Here is a 21566-nt window from a genome sequence, read left to right as displayed (position 1 = left end):
ATCCAAATTAAGGGAGACATTAATGTGAAGGTGCAGACATCCCGATTTACTGCAGCCTGGGGGGGAGATTCCTCTGTGTCTAAAACGGCCTTTTTAAAGCAAATCAGGAGGTGCTGTTCATTAGAGACCCGGCAGCCTTGATCGCAGTGACCCTCCTGCCAGCACTGACATTTCCATTTACTGTTTCCTTCAAATCATCCCACCGCGTCCTTAGCCACGGCGGCCTGCTGCAGGCTAATTAATTGTCATCAGCATCTTCTCCAGCATGGATCACCTTCTTAATTAATAAAAAATGAATCACGTGATCTCCATAATTGAGCGTAGTCCCCGACGACCCTTCGGTCCTGTGCCCAGAGCGCGTCTAACTTTGCGCTCAGGTGTTTGTTTACACCTCTGCCGTGCCCTTGACGGCGGGCTCCTTGGGGCTGTGAGTCTGTTGTAGTGACGTTCTAGTTCCCTGATGGGAACAGAGTGTCTGGCATATAATAAAGTTTCTGTAAATATTACTTGGCTGAATGACTCAGCAAACTGAGTGTCATGGAAAAGGACTCTGCGTAAGCGAGTTTCTGGTTGATTGAAAGATAACCAGGTTCTTTACCTGCTGTAAGTCTTGGCATTGTAAAAAAATTATACGTACGTGTGTAAGGGAAAAGATGTATCCGATTCTATTTTCCTGCTTTCATGGGGAGAGCCTACTAGACGGGGGAGCTGGCTCCTGAGAGGAGACCTGCCCCCACTTCCCCGCCCCATGATTATTTCACCTGCCATTGATGGATTCTATGCAAAGTGCAGTGGATGCTGGGCTCCGTCCTCTAATGCAGTTTCCAAGAATCACTCAAAGCCACCCCGGGAGGGACATGGGATGTCATGATCTCCACATGACCCAAGTATCCACAGATGTCTCACTGCCTGGGGTCACCCCTCAGCATAAACATGAACCCAGGTCCCACAGAAAGCCTGGTGGCCTTTTCAATGCTTTACGTTTCCTGAGCTCTTCTCAGACTGAACCCCACCGCCCGCTCTGTCCTGTGCACCAGGGTGGTTCCCGTGCAGACAGTCCTCTCTCCTCTCTGCTTTGTCCCTTGCACCCCTCTCTTCTCCCAAATTCAAGGACACAAAACCACTTAAGTACAGACTTTTACGCAAGGTTAAGAATCAGAGAACACTTACACACCCAGAGATGGAGCGGCTGAGAGATGACTGTCACACGTCCCTCTTCTGACCGCCCCTGGGCACTCCTGCCTCAGAGAACCTTCACTGGCTCTCCCTGCCTCTTGGTTGCTTCCTTAGGCGTCTTCCCCAAGCCGAGGGGCCTCACTTTGCTGCTGCTGCTTCCGTCACAGAACCTCTGACCTTGACCTCACGCCCTGCACCAATGCCGACGGGGACGAGGTCCGGGCAGAGGGATGCGACGTGAACCAGAGTCGCCTGCAAACTTAGCATGAATTTCATGTTCACCTTTTAAATGTTTCAGGGGCCTTCTGGGCGAACCAAATAGCCAGTGCCCTGTGGTCTTTTTGCAAGTAGGAATCTTCCAGAAGGAGGCGTCCTGAGTACCAGGGTGGATCCTTCATAAATGGTCGATATGGAATTCACCTTTTTGTGTGTCTCGCTTCTGTCTTCCTGGAGCAGAAGGAGGGGGAGGCTACAGGCCTAGACATGCTGGTGTCCGAAGATTTTGGATGCTGAGCAGCTCTGGGCTTTTCTGAAGATGCAGATTCCCAACCTAAGGGCCAACCTCACACCTGCTGCTTCTGGATCAGCATCCTCCCGTCCCAGGGGGGGCTGTCTCTCGGGTCACGGTCTTCTCTGCCCCCGACCTTTACTTCTCTGAATATTCTGGGCTCCTACACAATCTCCTGCTCCAGAAGGGGGAAAAAAACAGGAGGCAGCTCATTCAGGCAGCTTCATTATGCAGACGACTAGCTTGGCAGCCCTCCTTCTGAGCCCTTGCCTTGGGTGCCACTCAGCGCTTCTCAACAACCACTAAAAAGCCAAGTTAAGGAGTTTTTCGAACCGACAAGCCACTTCATTTTGTTCACTTCTCCCAGGTCGGATCCTTAGACGGGGTGTCAGCCGAGGGGGCTGAAGAGGGGTTCAAGGAGGTGAGCTGCCCAACCGGAAACACGCGCGGGGGGCCGACCTGGAGCGGAACAGCTTGATTCTAACACAGCAAGATGGCGCGCGGCGCGGCGCACCCGTCCTGCCCGCACATGCGCAGTGTGCGTGTCTTTGTTAGCGGGGCTGGCATACCACCAATGACGCATGCGTACTTCTGCTTTCTTGGTTCTAAGGCTTATATAACTGGCGCATGCGTACACTTACTGTTTACCTCAAATACAGGCGAGTTGTAGTGACCTTTGTCCTGGGTCCCAGTCTACTCGGTCAAGGCCGCCGACACAGGGCTTTCATCCCACCAAAAGCAAGGGGGAAACAGCAAACCTCAGAAACCACAGAGCAGCAGAGTGCTTCCGGGTGACACCGGCTGTGCACACGGGGCACCTAGAATCAGAGAGGCTGAGTTACCTGCCCTGGGCCACCCAGCGAGCAAGTGGAGGAGCGCGCTCATTTTCTAAGGGTTCCATTTGACTTAACACTGAAAGTACCTTCGGAGGGCTCCGAGAACCTGCCCAGGGTTCCCGGCAAGTTTATGCTGACTGAATACGGGGGCATTAACCGAGTTATCGTGAGGTAGGCCCCTCATTGCTGCGGGAGTCTGGACGTGTCTGGGAAGGACAAGACAGCGTCCCCGGGCAGTTTCTTCTCCCCTCGTGGTCTCTCAGGATCACGCAGCTCCTTAGGTGGCCCGTGACCTCGTCCAGTGCACACCACCCCCACCCCTCACCGCTGGTCTCACGTCCTGGCACCCCGGAGGTCATGGCAGAAGTGTGGTCCCACGCGACCCCCGAGGCTCCGCAGGGCAGCCAGGTGAAGTGTGAGCTTTGCTTCCTCCACCGGAAGTTAGTTACTTCTTTTTGCTGTTTGACTCGTGTTTTCTGTTAGCCCCTCACCCCGTCTCCAACACCTCTGGGCACCAAGTACTTCCCTTTACACAGCTGTGATCTGCAAAAACAAATGCCTACGAACTAAAGGGATTGACCTGAAAGGATACTGCTGCCAGATGATTACTTTTAGGACTTCAGTGAGTTTCTTTTCTGTTTGCAGTCTGACACTCTGCTGGCAGATGGGCAGTAAATGCGGACTAGCTCCCAGGGGGGTTGATGCGTCCAACGCAGGAATTCTAACGGGCAGAACAGTATAGACCCTGACTGACGGCTACCGAGTTCTCACCTCCGGTGGCGTGGGTGGTAGATCCACAGCCAGAGAGCGGGGCTGCACCTCGGAAGTCACTTTAGCTCTGTGATACGTGTTCACGTTGCCCCAGAGACCAGACCCAGCATTTTATCATTTGTGGACCTTTTAATGATGGCCATTCTGGCTGATGTGAGGTCACCATGCTGGACACTGGAAATTAACACATTGTAAACCGACTCGACTTCAATTAAAAAAGAAAAGAAATGAGACATATCTTACTATACGTACTATGAACCCCTGCATGCAGTCTGCCTGTGAATGCGCACAAGGAATATGTGAGAGAGAGGACGGATGTGCTGCGGTCAGCGAGGGAGAGGGCACCTTTTGGGCTGAAATCAGAGGGGTAAGTGGCAACATAATGTGATTCCAACCTTTCACGGGATGTTTTCTTTTCCGACATTTTCTCCACGACTCCTCTCATTGAGATAGGTTTCGTACTGAACACAAGATGCTGAGGTTGAGTGTTCACCCGTAAGCTGAATTGCTGGATTTCTCAAACTGAATTTGGGGATCAGCTCTCCAAGGAAGTTGAGTGAAACAAGCAAATGGGTTGCAAATAAGAGTCTGTTAATTACCAGCTGATGGACGTGAGAAACGAGGACCACAGCAGCGCCTCTCTGGGTTCTTCCTGAAGCTGATAAAAGCCTTTCTTCCTGATGCCCACATCCCGTGGACAGGCCTGGCAGAAATCACTGGGTGCCCAAGAGGAGGGGCAGCCTCTTGAAGGCTAGAAAGAACATTCCCGTTTCTCTCTTACTCTCGGGGAAACCTGTGTTCTCCTGCACTCTTCCTGCCTGCCTTTGAGCCTCAGATACGGCAGGCTCCCTCCCTCTGCTTACTTGTGGCCTTAGCACGTCTTCTGCTAATGTGTCTCCATGGCTTCCTTCTGGGTAGTAACTTCATGTCTTGAAGTTACTAGCTCGCACTAGCTCGGGGACGCCATTCCGGCACCAAGCAAGACTGAGTCTCCGGGGATCAAGCTACGTAAACAACGTAAACAAGTCAAGCAGTGTCCTTGGAGCGTCACCGTGAACGGAGTGTCCACCGGATCCGGGAGCGCTGCTCAGGTGGCTGAGTTGGGGTCATCGACAGAAGCCGTGGTTTGTCCCTTGTGTGTAGAACGTAAGGCGTATTGTGCGTGTGAACTCTTAAAGCATCGGTGGCTTCTATTTGCTTGCTCTCCGACAGCTGGTGCAGTGCCCAGGAAGTGTTAGGGAAATGAACGCATAGAGGGAAGTGGCTGAACTCACACCACTTCGTTCCGGAAAGGATTCGGAGGAGGCCAGTGCGCTCATCAGGTAGCAGTGGAGGAGGCCGACGGGAGGGCGATCCTGGGGAGGAAGAGATCGCTGTGTGTCAGCTTCCTAGGAATTTCTAAGGAGTAAGAGGCCTCTGTGGCCTGGGGACCCCCAGGGGGCCTCTCCTTCTTGCCTCCACCTCTGCCCTCATTCTCGTCCTGGCCCTTCTCCTCCCCTGTGCCTGCACCGCGTGTTATATGCACATGAGCTCATTTGATATTCACAGCTGTCCTTTGTGGATGGTGGTGTCTCCACCTTACATGTGAGGACACTGAGGCCTGGAGAGCTATTAATAAATCATCTGGGTCCCAGGGTTAGTGTCACAGCAGAGGAGAGGCCACTTCCAATGGTTTGTCTGCAAACACTACGGTGTGGACCCCATGCCGCACTCCAGGGGGTGGTCCTCTAAGCCGGATGAGGGTCATGTCCCCATTTTTCCTTTTCCTTCTGCATCCGAGGCTTTGTTCACAAGACCAGCTGTAAAACCCCACTTGGGGCCGAGGCTCATTTGAGGCTGTCCCGTAAGATGTGGCCCAGAGTAGGGAAGTGGCCTTTCACCAGTCGGTTAAAATCCATGCAGCGTGCATGTCTGTCCGCTTTAGCCACGGCCCAGTGACCTCAGTTTGCAGGTTAACCTGAGGTTCCTTTAGAAGACGGTGCTTCTTACGTCCCTCGGGTGAGAGGGAGCCGTCAGTGCCGTTTAACGTGGGTCTTTCAGAGAAGTCGTCCTACGTGCGGACGATGACCCCAGGACTGTGGCGGGGGCCAGCTCTGAGCTAGAACCAGGTCCTTCTGAGGCTCAGCTTGAATAGCTTTCTCAAGCCTTCATGGTGCTTTTCGGTCAAGTGCGACTTCAGTGAGTGAACTACGGTTGGGTGAGGTCATTGTACAGGGGGACAAAATGATGACATCCGTCTAGTTCTCAGTCTTGTGCCATCTGTAAGCCCAGATGTGGGACTTCCCACACCTCGGGGACCTGGGCCCCCGGGGCAGGCCCACCCACCTAGGGTCTCTGCAGAAATTTTATTCAACTTGGCATGAAACAGCTGAGGCCTGGTGCCCACAGTTTCACTTAAAGATGTAGAAGACAGGACTGAAATACTTGAATTTTGCAGAAGCTGTCTGCAGTGGAGTCGCTTTATCTTTTGAATGCCGAGAGAGATTAAGATAGTTATAATAAGATGGCAGTCATCCTACAGAAATGAGAATACTGTTAATGATATGGAATCTTACAAGTTGTGAGAAACAAAAGGCCTGGTAGTTCACTGACACTATTGGCTTTCTTGAGCTGGGTGATGGTTTTCAATGTTTAGGAGAATTCAGGACATGAAGTCCTGTTTCTGGAACTGCACATGGGTCAGACGGTGATGGCCGAGGCCTCTGCGTAGATGCAGGCAAGGAGCTGCTCTGTGTGCGGGCAGGACACCTCCTGGGTCTGTGAAAACCATCCCTCACTTTGTAGGTCCCTGCCAATGTGGACCTGTTAGTCTTCGCCAAGAAACTGTAGGCTCTGAGACGAGGGAAGAACCAGGAGCACCGTCTGACAGGGCGCCTACATCCTGAAATGGGAAGAGCGGGGCCCTCGGAGGCCAGGTAACTTACCCAAGCTTGTGCACCTGGCCTCCTGGGTCCCGTCCGCTGTCTTTCCATCGTTTCACCTCCGCCAAGTCAGGCGGTTTTACTCCATCTGTTCCTTCATTTGGTCAGTAACTGAAAAAGTGGTATAAAGAGAAATGAGATGGAGTCCTTGCCCTCAGGCAGGTTGGGGGAAATTGAGATGGACAGTTAAATGACACAGGTGCCTCCCAGGGCGTAGACAGTGGAGTGAGGGGTGTAGAAAGTGCAGGGGGGGGACATCGGGGCTTCTTGTCGCGGGGGCTCAGAGTCCCCCAGGGGTGACACTTGGACCAAAGGGACATTTGAACATACCTGGGACCTTGTCAAGGAAGAATGCTTGGTAGTAGAAAAGGGGAGGAGGGAGTTTTGTTAACATCACAAAGGATGGAAGGATGAGACTGGTACGTGGGGAACTGATCTGGGAACACCGGGGAGGCTGGTGGGCGCTGAGGCGTAAGCGGGGGTTGGGGTCAGACCGTGGGGGCCTCTCCACTCCTGATCCTCTGAGCAGAGGGACCCATGCTGGTCTCTGAGTGGTGACACCTGCCCCGTCTCAGAGCATGGATGCAGGCTAAGAAAGGACGTGTATGTGTGTTTCTGTGAATCACTGTCCTCATTCAGAGTCCTGGATGATGGAGGAGGATGGCCTAATCACAGCCACCCCCTTTAATAAGCTCAGAATCCGGCGGCGATGGCGGGTCACATACGGAAGCAGCTGTGCGCGCACCTGGATGCAGGAAGAGGAGGACGAGATAGGAGTCCCTGGGCGCTGGGCCGATGGTATATTTAGTGAGGATCACGGAAGCTGCGTCCTGCAGGCCCTCGTTCGTGACCAGAGGACCAGTTTCTGCTGGAGCAAAGCACCCCTTGCCCGCCGCGGCTCAGCAGTAGGGAATACCCCGTCCCGAGTGCGTGTCTGCAACAGACAACGTGCCAGGCAAAGGCGTAACTTTTCATAAGGGCGAGTTTCTTAAGATTTGTGGATTTCACACATACTGTGTATCTTGATTTTTAATGCTATGCCCGTGATGTGTTTAAAAATTTTTTTTCTCTCCAGAACAAACACTGTAAAACAATTTATTTCAGGAGAAATACAAATGTAAGTGGACCTCTTGAATGCATTAAAGAGAATCCTTTTTTCTCAGAGTCTGAGCCGGCAAATTTCCTGTCTAGAAGGAATGAATTAATTTCTGAAAAGCAGCATGAAGATGTTATGAACATTAAAGCTATGAGAATTCACTTAATATAATTAACTTCACCCAAAAGGGGAATACGGGAGCTCAGAGATTCAAGGTTTTTACTAGATGAGAATATCTCATTACCAGGTGCCATCTATTTATCCCATGATTTTCAGCATCTTTACCGGCAAATGTCAAAGCCCCTGAGCCCCAAGAAGGAAACGCACACGCGGAGAGGCCGGGAGAGCCGGGCTCCCTGTGTCCTCGGCAGGAGCGGAGCTTTGACTCTGCTCTCCGCCTTGTGAGGGGGCCTCTCTCACAGAAAGGGGGGACGGTTAGACCTGCGTCCAGCAGGGCCACTGAGCCGGCGGGGCCTCCCTCCTGCTCTTACGGGAACTTGGAGGGCACGCTGGGAAGGGGCTAGACGTCCGCCTCGGTGGCCCTTCAAACACTAGGAGTGTACACCTGACACCTTGTTTTCTTTTTTTGGTTTTAAGTTGAAGTCTGGTCAGTTTACAACATTGGATCAATCTCTGGTGCACAGCATCATGTTTTAGTCACCCATGTACACGCGTATATTCCTTTTCATATTCTTTAAAAAATCTTTTAAAAATTTTTTTAATTTACCTAATTTTCTTTCAATGCCCAAGGTAGGGCATCCCTCCACGATTGTAAAAAAAAGTCTGGATTTGCTTTCGCTGTTAAGTCTGTGTTATTTTTAAAGAAAGCGCATCCCCGTCTTCAAGGCAGCTGCCTTCTGGTTCATTCGGTCGTTGATCACTCGACCCGCACCGTGTGGAGGACATACGGCGTGTCAGGCACGACGCTGCGCGCCAGAGGGGACGGTGAAGCCAGCTGCCCCGCCGCGGCCTTATTACCTGGCAGGCCCGCGCCGTGGCGCCTCTCAGCGCTCCAGGCCTCGGGCATCTCGTGGTCCAGCCTGTGCTCTCACAGATTAAGCAGCGGGAGGCGCCGGGCTGGCCCCGCCCCGTCAGCGCGCCTTCCGCCTCGAGCGGTCCCTCCCGGGGACTTTCCGAACCCGGAGCTGAGGCCGAGGGCCCGCCAGCCCTGCCGAGCGGGGAGGGGCGGGAGCCGCCCAGATCAGGCCCCACCGCGGAGAGACGGCCCCCACGCGGCGCTGAACGAGGAAAGCGGAAACTGGCATAAAACGGGCCCTTCTTCCTTAAACGGGATGTGCATTTTCTGCGCGTACTTCGCGGAGCAGCTCTGGAGGAGCGCGCAGCACAGCGCGGCGGCGCCCCCTCCGGCCTCGGGCTCGTGCGCGCCCCCCTCCTGCTGCCTCCGCGGGTCGTCCCGGCCGCCGGGCCCCCCCGTCCTGCCCCCCGCTCGCTCGGATGGCCAGCCCGCCCCACGGGGCCGCAGCAGGCCTTCCCGCGCGCTGGAGGGGAGGAGCGGGGGCTGTGGCGCCCTCGTGGTGACGATAAGGAGACAGGCAGCGCTCTGGAAGGAGCTCTGAGGCCAGGGAACGGTGTGACTGGAGCGTGGAAGAGAACAGCGGCACAGGGAACCACTCTCAATCCGCCCCCGTCTTCCGACTCGGCGCTGCCCAGCCTTTCCCTCCGGGCTTTGAACGGCAGAGGCCCTGCTGGGATTGATAGAGGAACGCGAGTCAATTAGGGAGCCAGAACCGATGGGTCTGAAAGCCCCGGGCGACCGGGGAGGACCCAGAGCTTGAGCGGGCAGGACACCAGTCGCACACGGGCATGAACATGCCGCAGTGACCACAGGCGAGGAGGCCCCGCGCTTCTCTCCTAGGGACGTGGGAACCCGTCTCTGATGGTAGATCGTTAGCCCGACGTCCTAGAAAATCCCCCCCTTTCCTAACTGCGTACCCTTAGACAGGGTATCGGACTTTGCTGTGCCTCAGTGTTCCCATCCGAGAAAAGATGGGGACATGCCTGACACCCGGGGAGCGCCCAAGGCCATCCGAGCACGGCTGAGGACCAGGACTTTGCAGCAGGAAAGGGAACGGGGCAAACGCAGATGGAGGCGCGGGCTCGCGTAGCATTGTCATTAACATCTTTGGAGTTTGCAGGGCGCTGAGGCTTCAGGGCTCGTAACTGGAAACCTGGACTTATTTCCTGAGGTTTCTGTCTGGTCAACCGCACAGTGATGGTCACCATGGGTTACTCCACGCCCAGGGGACTCCAGACTCCTCGAGAACTCCATTCATCCTCTGTTTCCTCTCTACCAGGGAAGATGGAGTCAGGCGGCGGAGCTGCAGGTGCACCTCTCGGTACTGTGCCGTCTGTAATCGCAGCCTTCCCCGGCCAGGCCGGCAGAGCCCCAGGCTTACGCCTGTGGGCGTCTGCCTGGTACGTGTTTATTTGTTCAGCAGACGGTCACCGAGCCTCTTCTGCAGGCCGGGCCGCTCGGTGAGGCGGGAACGGCCGCACCGTGACCTACAAACGTCTGGAGACCGCAGCCCCGGGCTCACACTTGGCTCCCCCGCCGCCCGTCACCGGTTTCCCCGCCTGTTACCGTGCCTGCAGTCATGCTTCTCTCAGGTCTTCTTGTCGTGAACACACGGCCTTGGCCGCCGTTTTCAGCGGTGATAAAGGAACGCGGCTCTTGCGTTGGAGTCTCACGTGACTTGGATTCCAGCTAACTCGGTCAGACCCCACGACAGAAACTTGTCAGTAAGGGAGCGTTTCGAGAACCCGGTGAGGCCAACAGCCACACCGCTGAAGACCAGAGCCACGCACCCTGTGAAGATATTCCAGACGTGTTACGAAGCTTCCACAAACGTCTGGTCTGGGAGAAGGACACTGAGGCTCACAGATTTCTGAGACTTGCTGAGCGTTCGTATCTGTCCCCGGGTGGGCAGGGACTAAAGCCCATGCTCCTGACAAATGTGGACAAAATAATACGAACAATAACGTATTCGTTTTTTCTGAATTATCCCTGTTTACCAACGTTGACGGATCCAGAAATAATGTCTTCTTTCCACCTATATTCAGTTAGTTTTAATTAGTTCTAAAAGCCAAACCGTGCTTAGCGCGGTTTATGAAACAGTGCCCCCCGGTGGCTGAGGACACACATGACAGTCATAATGACGCCGCTATTTTTAGCCTCGCTAGAGCACTGCCTGCAAGGCTGGCATTTAAGGAGATTTATGATCTCGCTGCAGATGTGTGTGCTGCAGATGTGTAGCAAACAAGCATGAAGACAGATGCTCTCTGGCTTGTTAACTGGGTGTATGGTTTCTTGATGACTGACCTATTAATTCTCTTATTAATATATAATGTTACCTTGAGTGTAAATTTAGCTGCCTGTCATTTATAATAACATTAGCGATGTGACAGATGATCATTTGAGCGAGAGCACTGCTTTCTGCCAAAGCCAAGAGCCTCAATAATTATTTTCTTAAATGTAGTTAGGTGTGATTTGGAAGAGCTCTGAGTCCAGGAATACGTTAAGTCATGGATCAGCATTCGGGACTTAATTTTTGTGAAATATTACCCTTGTCTCATCTTTCTTTCTCTGCCCAATAGATCCTTACAACCCAAAGGCTCGGTGCCATATTTCTGAGAATGAAAATTAAATACTGCCTCTAAAAATAGCCTTTCTGAACTAAAAATAGCCTTTTAAAACTGAAAATACCCAAGTTTCCGTAGGCAGCTTTCAGTTAGACAAAATAGGAAATGGCAAATATACAGTATCAGTTTCTTTTTTGGGCTGTGGAACTTTATTAAAATCAGATGAAATTTTGCAACTTAGTTTGTGGTTTTAAATCCTCAATCACGCATCACCTGGGACATGGGACGTGCGATTCTGGGACCATGTAGAATTAGCATACTGAAGGGGACTTTGTAGTTTGGGGAACTAAGGGCCAGAAAGAAATGTTTGGTAAATTGAAAATTTGCTCTTTGCTGGGTTAGAACTGGAGGACTTTTTCTGACCAACCGGGAATGTGTTCTTTTCACTGCGTTCTGGTTGTAGCCTCTGAAAAGTCTAAATGTCCAAGTCAAATATTTTAAGGAATATTTGTCAGGCCTCTTGTGTGATGTTTTTAATGACAGTTTTCTGTTTTTTCCATCACTAGACTGGGGGCATAGGGCTTTGAGAGGCAGAGCGCAGGAGTTAAGCACTGTTCTCACCACGCCCCCTCGGGGGGCCGTGCCGTCGGCAGGATACGTGCCCGTCGACGGTCCTCTCCAGCACCTGGCTGAGGCCGTGGCCGTCAGGTGTCTGTAAAGGTCCCCTTTCCCCCGTGCTTTTTGGAAGGGGTCTCTATGCACAGGAATGGAAGGCCACGTTTGCCTTATTGAGAGCGGAGCATCTGTGTGAATTGTTTAGAATTGTTCCACGCGACAGATCTGTCTATTCTCTGCCATTTATTTATTTATTGGATCACTTAATTATATTAATTGCAACTCATAGGTATTTATTTTATCCTTTGTGTTGTAATTCAATGCGGCTTTTTCTCAAGTGGTCCTCGCTTTGACCATTGGATGCTCTTTCCAGTAGACTCACGTGCATCTCACCATCGTGCGCTTTTCTTTCCCTGTCTTTTTCTCCCTCCCTCCCTTCCTTACTTTTTTTCTTTCTTTCTTACTTTGTAATACTACAAGATGCTCCCAACGTACCTCACATTTTCCCTTCCAAGCCCTAGAATTAGCCATTTCTCCAAGGAGCCCTGGTTCCTTCTGCTGAATAATGGTGTTAGAAACCAAGATCTGTGGTCATTGCTTCATGGACGTCATTGCTTCCAGAGTGAGGAAATACATGTGTGCATGCTAACCTGCGTACATCCACAAGTCTCCTGTACTTGTGTATCCATCCATCCGTCATCGCTATCTGTGTCTGTATTAAGCTAAACATAGTTCATACAGATGTCTCTACGTGGAATGTTCTAGCTGTCACTTGTTGCTTCTCTGTCGTTTCCCTCATTCACAGTAAAACACTTGACCTCCGCCACCTGCCATCGGTGAGCCGATCTGTTCAGCCCCTTCAGGCACATGCAGGACTTTCAGAGCGGTCCAGCCGTGCCTGCAGGAGAAATGCATCACCACCCTGAGTACGCTATTCACGTGCAATTTCTTTCTCATTAGCCTTCCCTCTAACTTTCATTTTTTATTTTTAAAAGCTCATATTTTAAAATTCCTCCCCCATGTTTTTGCCCTTTTAAAAGTGAGTTGTTGTTGTTTCCTGTACAAGACGCTTTTGTGTTGTGGTAAGATACACGTAATAGAAGTTCACCATCCTGGCTGCTTTTAACGTTCAGGTCAATGGTATTAAGTATATTCAGAGTGCTGTGTAGCCATCACCCTTTTTTTCAATCACCCCAAACAGAAACTCTGTCCCCAGTAAAATACTAACCCCCGGGTGCCCCTCCCCTAGCCTCTCTGTTTTCTACTCTCTGTTTGTTGACTATTTTAGGCGCCTTATGTAAGTGGAACTGAGCAGTGTCCGTCCTTTTGTGTTTGGCTTGTTTAACTTAACACACTATTCTCAGGATTCGTCCGTGTTGTAGCATGTATCAGAATTTCACTCTTCTTATGGCCAGGTGTTACTCTGTTATGTGTATACTGCATTTTGTTTATCCATCCTCAGTTGATGGATATTTTGATGGCTTCCATGTGTTGGCCATTGTGAATAAAAAATTGCCATAACCATTGGTGTACAAGCCTGTGTTTGAGTAATTAATGTGTTTAAATATATAAATCAGTGGAGTTTAGTATATTCATATCATCTACAACAAGAAGTTCCTCTCCAGTCTGGCTTCCTTTCATTTCTTTTCTTGTCTGCTTGCCCTGGCGAGCACCTCCAGCGCGGTGCTGAGCGGGTGTGAGGGTGCGCACCCCTGCCTTGCTCCGATCCTAGGGCGAAAGCTGCCACCCCCTCAGCATTATTTATGACGCTAGCCACAGGGTTCCCACAGACGCCCCTTCTGAGGCTGAAGAAGTCCCCTCTTGTTCCTGGTGTGTTCAGTGTCACGGTGTCGCGCAGGGGACGGACTTTGTCGGGTGCCATCTGTATGCATATTGAAATGGTCACGCGGCCTTAGTCCTCCTCTCTGTCACTGCATGCGTCACATGGGCTGGTTTCCTATGTGGAGCCAGTTGCGTTTTGGGGATAAATCCCGCTCGGTCGTGCTGTATGATTTCCTTTCGGTTGCTAGGTTTGGTTTGCCGTTTGTGGAAAGGTTTGTGTCTGTGTTCACGAGAGCGGTCTGCAGGTTTCTTGGGGTCTCATTGTTTTTACTGTTTCACGGTATCACTGGCCTCACAGAATGAGCTGAAAAGTGTTCCCTTCTCTTCTATGTTTTTGCCATTATTTCTGAAAATATTACTTCTGCTCCTTTCTCTTTCACATCTCCTTTTATTTTATTTTATTTTGCATTGAGTTATAGTCAGTTTACAAAGTTGTGTCAGTTTCTGGTGTGCAGCACAATTTTTCAGTCGTACATGAATGTACATAGATTCATTTTCATATTCTTTTTCACCATGAGCTACTACAAGGCCTTGTATATATTTCCCTGTGCTGCACAGTGTAAACTTGTGTATCTAGTCTATATCTACCTGTCAGTGTGTACAAATCTCGATTTCCAATCTGTCCCTTCCCACCCCCCTCCCCCCTGGCAACCACAAGTCTGTAGTCTATGTCTGTGAGTCTGTTTCTGTTTTTTATTTAAGTTCATTTGTCTTCTTTTTTTTTTTTTTTTTAGGATTCCACATATCAGTGATGTCATATGGCGTTTTTCTTTATCTCAACACAATCACATCTCCTTTTAGACTCTCATTAAGCATATGATGTCCCACAGGTCTCTGAAACTCTGTTGATTTTTCTTCATTCTTTTTTCTTTTCTGTTCCTCAGACTAGATGATCTCAGTTATCATCAAGTTCACTGCTTCTTTCTTCTGTCAGATCAAATGTTACTTCACACCCTTCTAGTGAATTTTATTATTTCAGTCATTGTACTTGTCAATTCCAGAATTTCTAACTAGTTCATTTTAGATAATTTCTATCTCTTTATTTTTAGTCTCTGTTTGATGAGACATAGTTCTCATCTTTTTCCAGAGTTCCTTAGACACGGTTCCCTTCAGCTCTTTGAACATACTTATAATAGCTAATTAAATAGTTTCTAAGTACGTCTAAAGTCTGGTCCTCTTCAGGGACAGTTTTTATTAGCTGCTGTTCTCCCTGTGTATGTGCCACACTTGCCTGTTTCTCTGTGTCTCGTGATTTTTTGTTGGCATAGTGGACGTATTAAATAATAGAGCGTAGCAACCCTGGAAGGCAAACCGCCCTCCTCCCGGGTCTTACTGATACTTGTGGTTGGTGATGTTTATATGTTTAGTGGCTTTCAGGGAAGCCTGCATTCTTCTCACATGTGGCTGCTGAAGTCTCTGCTGGGTTGACCTGGTGTTCACACGATGACTGGACAGAGATTTCCCTAAACATCTTAAACCAATGTGTCTCCCGGGTTTTACCAGCAAGCTCCGTGTGTGCTGGGGCATCGCTTCCGTACTCAGGCAGGCAGCTTACACCCGCCAGTCTCGGGGCTCAGGGTCGCCAGAAGTGAGAGACTGGGGCACTCTTAGCCATTTCCTGGGCGTGCCTATGGTCCTGCCCGTGGATGTAGCCTTCTAGGTTCCCAGCAGTGTGTTGGAGGTTTTCAAAGCCCTCGTGGACATCTCACCCCTAGCTTTTCCTTTTAGGTTTTTTCGGTCAACTTCCCCTTTACTCCAGCTGGTATCGTGACCTCAGGCAGCTGCCATGCTTAATAGTTGTCACTGAGTGTTTCTGATAAATACCCCAAGAGAAAGGCTTTTGCAGTGAGCAAGTCTGAGTCAGATCAAATAAAGACAAACCCTGTGAGTGCAGGTTTCCAAGAAACAGCTAGGCAGATGAAATAATGACCATCCTCTCGGAATGGGGATTTTGAAGAGCTGTAAGCTGTGCCTCCCCCTCCAGCAGCTTCTAAGCTGATGATTTTAATGGCAACTCTGATCATGAAGCTGTTGGGTTTCAAGACTACCATGCAGACGGGGAGAAGAAGATGGGAACAGAGCAAGTTCAAAGGCCACAAAGATCAGTATTCTGACCAAATTTAAGCCATTTTACTAGAATAAATGCATCTCAGATTGTTGACAGCCACTGGTTAATTGCCAGAGTTTTGGAAAATTGATTTTGACAATGTTTGCAATCTCATTGCTTTTATAAAGAAGCAGCTCTTCTTCAGAGGTCCTTACTCCTCCGTTCTGTAAGTGGCTCCTCCTTCTAAAGGATTTTGCATGTAATCCTTTCTTCTTTGTATTCAGAATGGCCTGATTCATCTCTGACACATGTAACGTATTGGATAATACTCAAAAGGACGCTTGCTCCCTATCAATGCTTTCAAGAGCTTTCAAGAAAGACTTTAAAATATTCACAATTTTCTATGCTATCAGGAGCAGTGTGTTTCTGTGGGGATGAGAGTTGAGTAGATTGAAAGCCGTATTTGTGACATTTTTAGTGTTTAAGAATGAATGTACGTTATAACAATACAATTATCTGAAAAAGATTCCCATTGGCATATTTACTCTGAAGTGCTCAAATAGCTAATGCTTTGAGAGGGAACATCCTTTGAATAATAAAAAATACATACTGTTTTGTTTTCTTATTTAATGCGATACTCAGTATTTAGCTAAACTCTTCCAAATAACGTATTTAAAAGCGATTTTTCTTTCATTCTTCTCTGTATAGAAGGCTAAAAGCATGTAACAGATGATGACCCATAACACCTGAAAGAGATAAATGTTTTTCTTTTCTCTCTTGAAATCAAGATCCGTATTTAGGATAAAAGAAGTTCCCGCCTCACCCGCCTCCCATGCTGCTTGGCGTGGTCGCAGGATTAGCAAGGAGAAGCATTACCAGACACCTCTTTCTGCGCTCTCAGTGAGGAAGAGAATTACTGTGTACTCACACATGTTCCCTTTCTGATAGTAATTGGTTAACAGGGATCAGGACAATTTTCCTAGAAATTGCTCTCACAGCCTGCAAGTTTTATACCACACTTTCCAGGCCTGCCTAGACCACTTTGGGTTTGCCAAAGTCTCCAGCAGATACAGAAATTGGCTTTCAAGTGAATGAAATATATTATCTAATTTCCTAAGGCACTTTTTCCTTTGATGACCATTCAATGTATTAAGTACCAACTGTATGCCCTTTATAATCAAAAGCACTTTTGGCTGTGTTATTAAAGGCCCTTAGTACTTATGGAATTACAGGGAAATTTAAAAACAAAATGAACCTTTGTGCATCTGGGGAATATTTAGAATGTGTAATCAAGTTAAGAGGTTTGGAAGAAAAATACATTTAAGCTCACAGTGAAGATGGCGCGTGCAGAGAAGTGCTCGTCTTCAGAGGCTCTAGAGGAGGTGATTCTTAAGTCAAATCTTAACGGAACGTGGGAGCATGGGATTTAGCAGGGGTCTTCGGGCATTCCGAACCTAGACTCTGCTGTGGGCATCAGTCACCCGTGCAGGAGGCCAGCAGGCAGAAGCAGGACTGGAAGGGGTTTAATTTCATGTCAACAAGCCAGACAGTAAAGAAATCTCTGCAACCCCTGGTCCGCGCTCAGCCAGCCCGGGTGTGAACCTGTCCGCTCAGCGCAGCTCAGTGCTCCTACTGGGGAAGCCAGCGGCGGTTGGCACGTGGCTCTTCAAGGTATTAATCTAAGATTCCTCCCTAGAATTGTCTGTCCGTAGCTCTGATTATTTCTTTTGCAGCAACTCAGACTCCATCTAATTTTTTGACAGTTCTTCAAATCCTGGCATCTGCCCCCGCCCACCCACCACCTATTCGGCTTAATTGAAAGAGCCTCAGATGACCAGTCTGAGGAGACTGCCCTGCCCCGGTTCTGCTATTTGCTAGTTTTGTAAGGAAAGGCCCTGGCTGAGCAGCTGCTCTTTATGCTAAGTGCCCATCTGTCTCTGCTTCCTCCCTGCCCGGAACTCGGGTCTGGGAAGAGCAACTCACTCTCGCACTGCAGCTTGGGGTGTTTCTCCAGGACGCCCACTCTGCCCTCACTCCCATCGCAGGCGTCCGCCTCCGTCTGGTGCCTCCTTGTACCTGAACTGCCCTTCTCTGCCTCGGCACTTGGTAACTTGCATGGTTTTATTTCTTCCTCTCGTTGCAGTTCATGTGGATTGGGCTGGCCCTGAGGTCACGCCATGCGACCTTTCAGGGACCAAGGCTCCTTCCCGTCGTGGCCATGGTGTCTGTAAGAACTCAGATTCCCCCATGGGACACTCTGTGTCTCGGTGACAGACTCAGGAAGACAGTGGGAAGTTTCTCACAGGGCTTTCAGCGGCTGCGCCTGCAAGAGGCCTACGCCGCCCCTCCCTGTAGTTCTCACTGGTCGGGAGTCAGCCACGTGGCCCGTCCAGCTGCCGCAGAGGCTGAGAAGTTCAGTCGGGTTGGGGGACTGGGGAGGAAAAGGCCAGACCTAGGCGCAGTGTGCACCACTGCTGCCTCGACTTGTGCTGGAGGTCGGGCGTGCCGCCCCAGCCCACCTCGCTTCAGACGACTCTGGGAGCTGCAGGCTGACTGAAGGTGCAGGAGGAAAAGGCGGCAATTGTGCTTTCCAAGCCTGTCAACCTCAGAGCGGGCTGATCGCCTCAGTCTTCTGTTACAGAGTAAAACTGCATAACCTCACACCTGTGAAAATGCTTAAACTATGATAAAAAGCAGCATGAAAATGAGAGGTAACGTCTTTTTAACAAATGGCCCTGGGACAAGTAGATGGCACTATACAAAAGAATGATACTGGACCCTTACCTCACACCGTATACAAAAACTGTCTCAAAATGGATCAAAGACCGTTAAATAAACAACAGGGTCCTGCTGTACAGCACAGGGAACCATGTTCAATGCCTTGTAATAACCTATAGTGAAAAAATATGAAAAAGAACAAAGGTATGACTGAATCACTGTGCTGTACACCAGAAACTAACACAGCATTGTAAATCAACTATACTTCAATAAAAAAGAAAAAAATTAAGTTATAAAATGGCCAAAGACCTAAATATAAGAGCTAGAACTATTAAACTCAGGAGAAAACAGGGGTAAATCTTCATGGCACTGGATTTGGCAAAGGATTCTTAAATATGGCACCAAAGTATGAGCAACCAAAGAAAAAAATAGATAAATTAGATTTCATCAAAATTAAAAGCTTTTGTGCTTCAACGGACACCATCAGGAAAGTGAAAAGGCAGCCCACAGAATGAGAGAAAATGTTTGCAAATCATACATTTGATAATGAACTTGTCTGCAGAGTACGTAAGAACTGTTGTAATGGCCAGTGAAGGAGGCAGTGTTGTTATCACCCACTCAGAAAGGCTGAATAACAATAATTATTGAGTATCATACATACAGCCAGGTTCGCAGCCAGTTTAAAAACACGTTTTCTGGTTCTGGAGGCCAAGCAGAAGGGCGTCCATTTGTCTGAGGATTCAGAGGTAAAGGAGCGTCAAGCTTGCATTTCTGATGCTTTGTTCAGTAGTTGAATATGCTTTTCCTAACTCACACTAACCAGCTTGCCAAGGAAATTACAGAATCATGGTCAGTAACCTGCAAGACGGTGTGGGCAAATGAGAGAGGAGCTGAAAGACCGGAGCGGGGTGGGACCCAGAAATGATTGTATTAATTTTCAAAAAAGGTAAAATTTAGCACAATTCTAGAACAGATTGGTAAACATATGGTGTATCCTATACAGTATATTGTATCCTGATGTAATTTGTAGGCCATACAAATATTCCAGTTTCCTAACTTTTATAGTGAATATATTATGCTCCTTTGGTGGTGGTGTTTTAATAGCTTTTATATTTTCAAATAAAGTTGATTTAATCAAACGTTAGTGGTATAATTCTCTTCATGCTGTGAATGTTCTTAACGGAATTTGTTAAAACATTTAAATAGTTATGCAACGCCACCCTTTAGATGTGTGCTAGACCAACACCTGCCATAAACTGTCACATAAACAGTTCTGCAATTTTTCATAGAACTGGGATCCATTTGCACAAAATTCATCCAGTGATTAATGACAAAAGTTAAAAGTCACTGAGGTCATTGACAGAAAGCTGTTTTTTTTTTTTAAATTTAAAATCATGGCACCCATTTCATAAACATTATACATTTTTTCTTTAAATGATGTACACTTTTAAACATAATCGTGTTTTAGCTTTGCCCAGTTAATATGAAAAAGCTTTAAATCTCTGAGACAGATTCTTCATAATCGCATTGTGAGATCGGTATTGGCTTACAGATAATCCTGTCACAGAAGTGACTATTTTTTTCCTCTCTTCCTGGTAACCAACGTGTCCCCATGTATTTCTATCTGGGGACTGTTCTATAAAGTACTTTAAAGGTGTTATGTTATTTTTTTCGTGACAGAACCATTGATAATTCTAATGGTAATTTCTCCTTCAAACTTACCAAGCATGGTGCCATATCACTGAAGCTTTGAATGTTAAAGCGCCTGGCTTTCAGGTGAAGAAAAGAGGATTATGAGCAAAAACGTAACATTTCGTTCTCTTCTCGTTTACATTGCAATGAGTTACTCCCATTTGTGGAAGAGAATCGTCTTTGTGGAGAAGATGATGGGTGTAAGGGTAGCTCTTTCTACAGAAGATGGTCACCATCGAACTTCGGTGCCCAGGCACCCTGCCTTACAGATAAAATCTCTGACTCTGCGTTTCAAAACGGAGATCATGTGTGACGGGACGGGGGTGAGGTCATCTTCCCTGGCAATGACACGTTCTCACTGACAGTGAGTGACTTGCGCTGAGCGCTCCATGCTTGGCCAACTGCTGGCTGAACACCGTCTCATCTGGTGACTGATAAATTTTGTGAGAACAGAAACGATCACAGACCGAGATGCCAGTCACTGGATTTTACACAAGGCGGTGGACTTTAATGGCCGTGTGAGACTCCAGAACATGGGATGAATTCACGACCTGAGGGAGTAGAAACAAGCACTCCCTGCTCGGCAGGCTGGGGTGGGCTGGACCCAAACAGCTAGCACAAAAATACGATGAGTTTTATGAAAAATATCCTAAGGGTGTCCTTCCAGCACCCGAAACGTGCAGACCCCCACGACAGAGCATAAAGAAATGATCGCTCATCATTTGCTTTCTCTTCAGCCTGAACACCCTAAATCCATCCAATTACAGAATTCCTTTAAGTGTCCTCTGGAGCCACATCTGCTGTAAATAGAGTGATTTTCTCTGTGTTCTAGTTATGCTTCTGAACTCTTGTTTCATTCACACTTACGCTCTCTGTTAACAATTCATGCCGAGAGTCGCCTTGGCGCCCCACAGTCAAGTCTACCCCCCGGCAGTGCTGCCCCCAGTCCGGTACCCGGCGGTGAGGCTGTGGGGTTGGGGGACGGGGCTGGAGTGTCTCCTCGTGGTGTCAGGAGACCCCCGCCCTGCACCTGGGGCAAGCCAGCCCCTGCACGCTCTTCACAAGTGGAGTCCGGGCTCCCGCTGCTCTGCCCTGAGTCCCAGTGGTCCTCCAGCCAGCCGAGGGGGCTTGTCTCCCCAGCAGAGGATCCCAGGACTGGGGTGTCCAGTCTGGCTTGAACCACTTGCTCCCCAGAGCAGATCTTCCCCCAGATAAGCTCCCTTTCCCGCCGAGTCTCTTCCCAGGGGCCCAGGGCTCAGCCTGAAAGCTTCTCCTCCCTTCCTGCCCAGTTACCTGTGCGTCTTTCTTACAACCTTGGTTGTACAGGAGTCCTCCTGCCAGTTTCCGGTTCGTTTTCAGTGAGAATTGCTCCACGTGTAGGTGCATCTTTGATGTGTTCGTGGAGGGAGGTGAGCTCCGCCATCTTGGTTGGTCCTCGACAGTTTCCTTTCTGTCTGCCCCTCAGAGTTATCCAGGAACAAGCGACTGGTCCAGGCATGTGGCACCCACCAGTGACTCAGAGCAGCACGCTGGAGAGAGGTGGTGTAGGGGTCAAATAAATGCTTCCCTGACCCACAGATCTTTCTTACATTTGCATAAGTAATTGCATGCTGATTTTTTTTTCAGAACCCATGATTTCCAAAGCCACAAACTTGGAACTGAATGAAAGTAAAAAGAGGTTAATATACAGCTGTATACTTTCTCCGACCCTCTTTCTTTTCCGCATATTCTACATTAAACCCAT

The 21566-nt window shown here is 49.1% G+C and overlaps 1 protein-coding gene across 3 annotated transcripts in view; it reads left to right on the top strand.

Moving 5' to 3' along the window:
* The window catches only part of DPP6 (dipeptidyl peptidase like 6), an 837334-nt gene that overhangs the window by 566069 nt on the left and 249699 nt on the right, over positions 1 to 21566 (top strand). The gene's annotated exons all lie outside the window — the stretch shown is intronic.

This window comes from Vicugna pacos, chromosome 7 (assembly GCF_048564905.1).
Source record: "Vicugna pacos chromosome 7, VicPac4, whole genome shotgun sequence".
NCBI classification, from domain to species: domain Eukaryota; kingdom Metazoa; phylum Chordata; class Mammalia; order Artiodactyla; family Camelidae; genus Vicugna; species Vicugna pacos.
The sequence above is the reverse complement of the archived record's forward strand: the minus strand, read 5'-3'. Positions and strand labels throughout refer to the sequence as shown.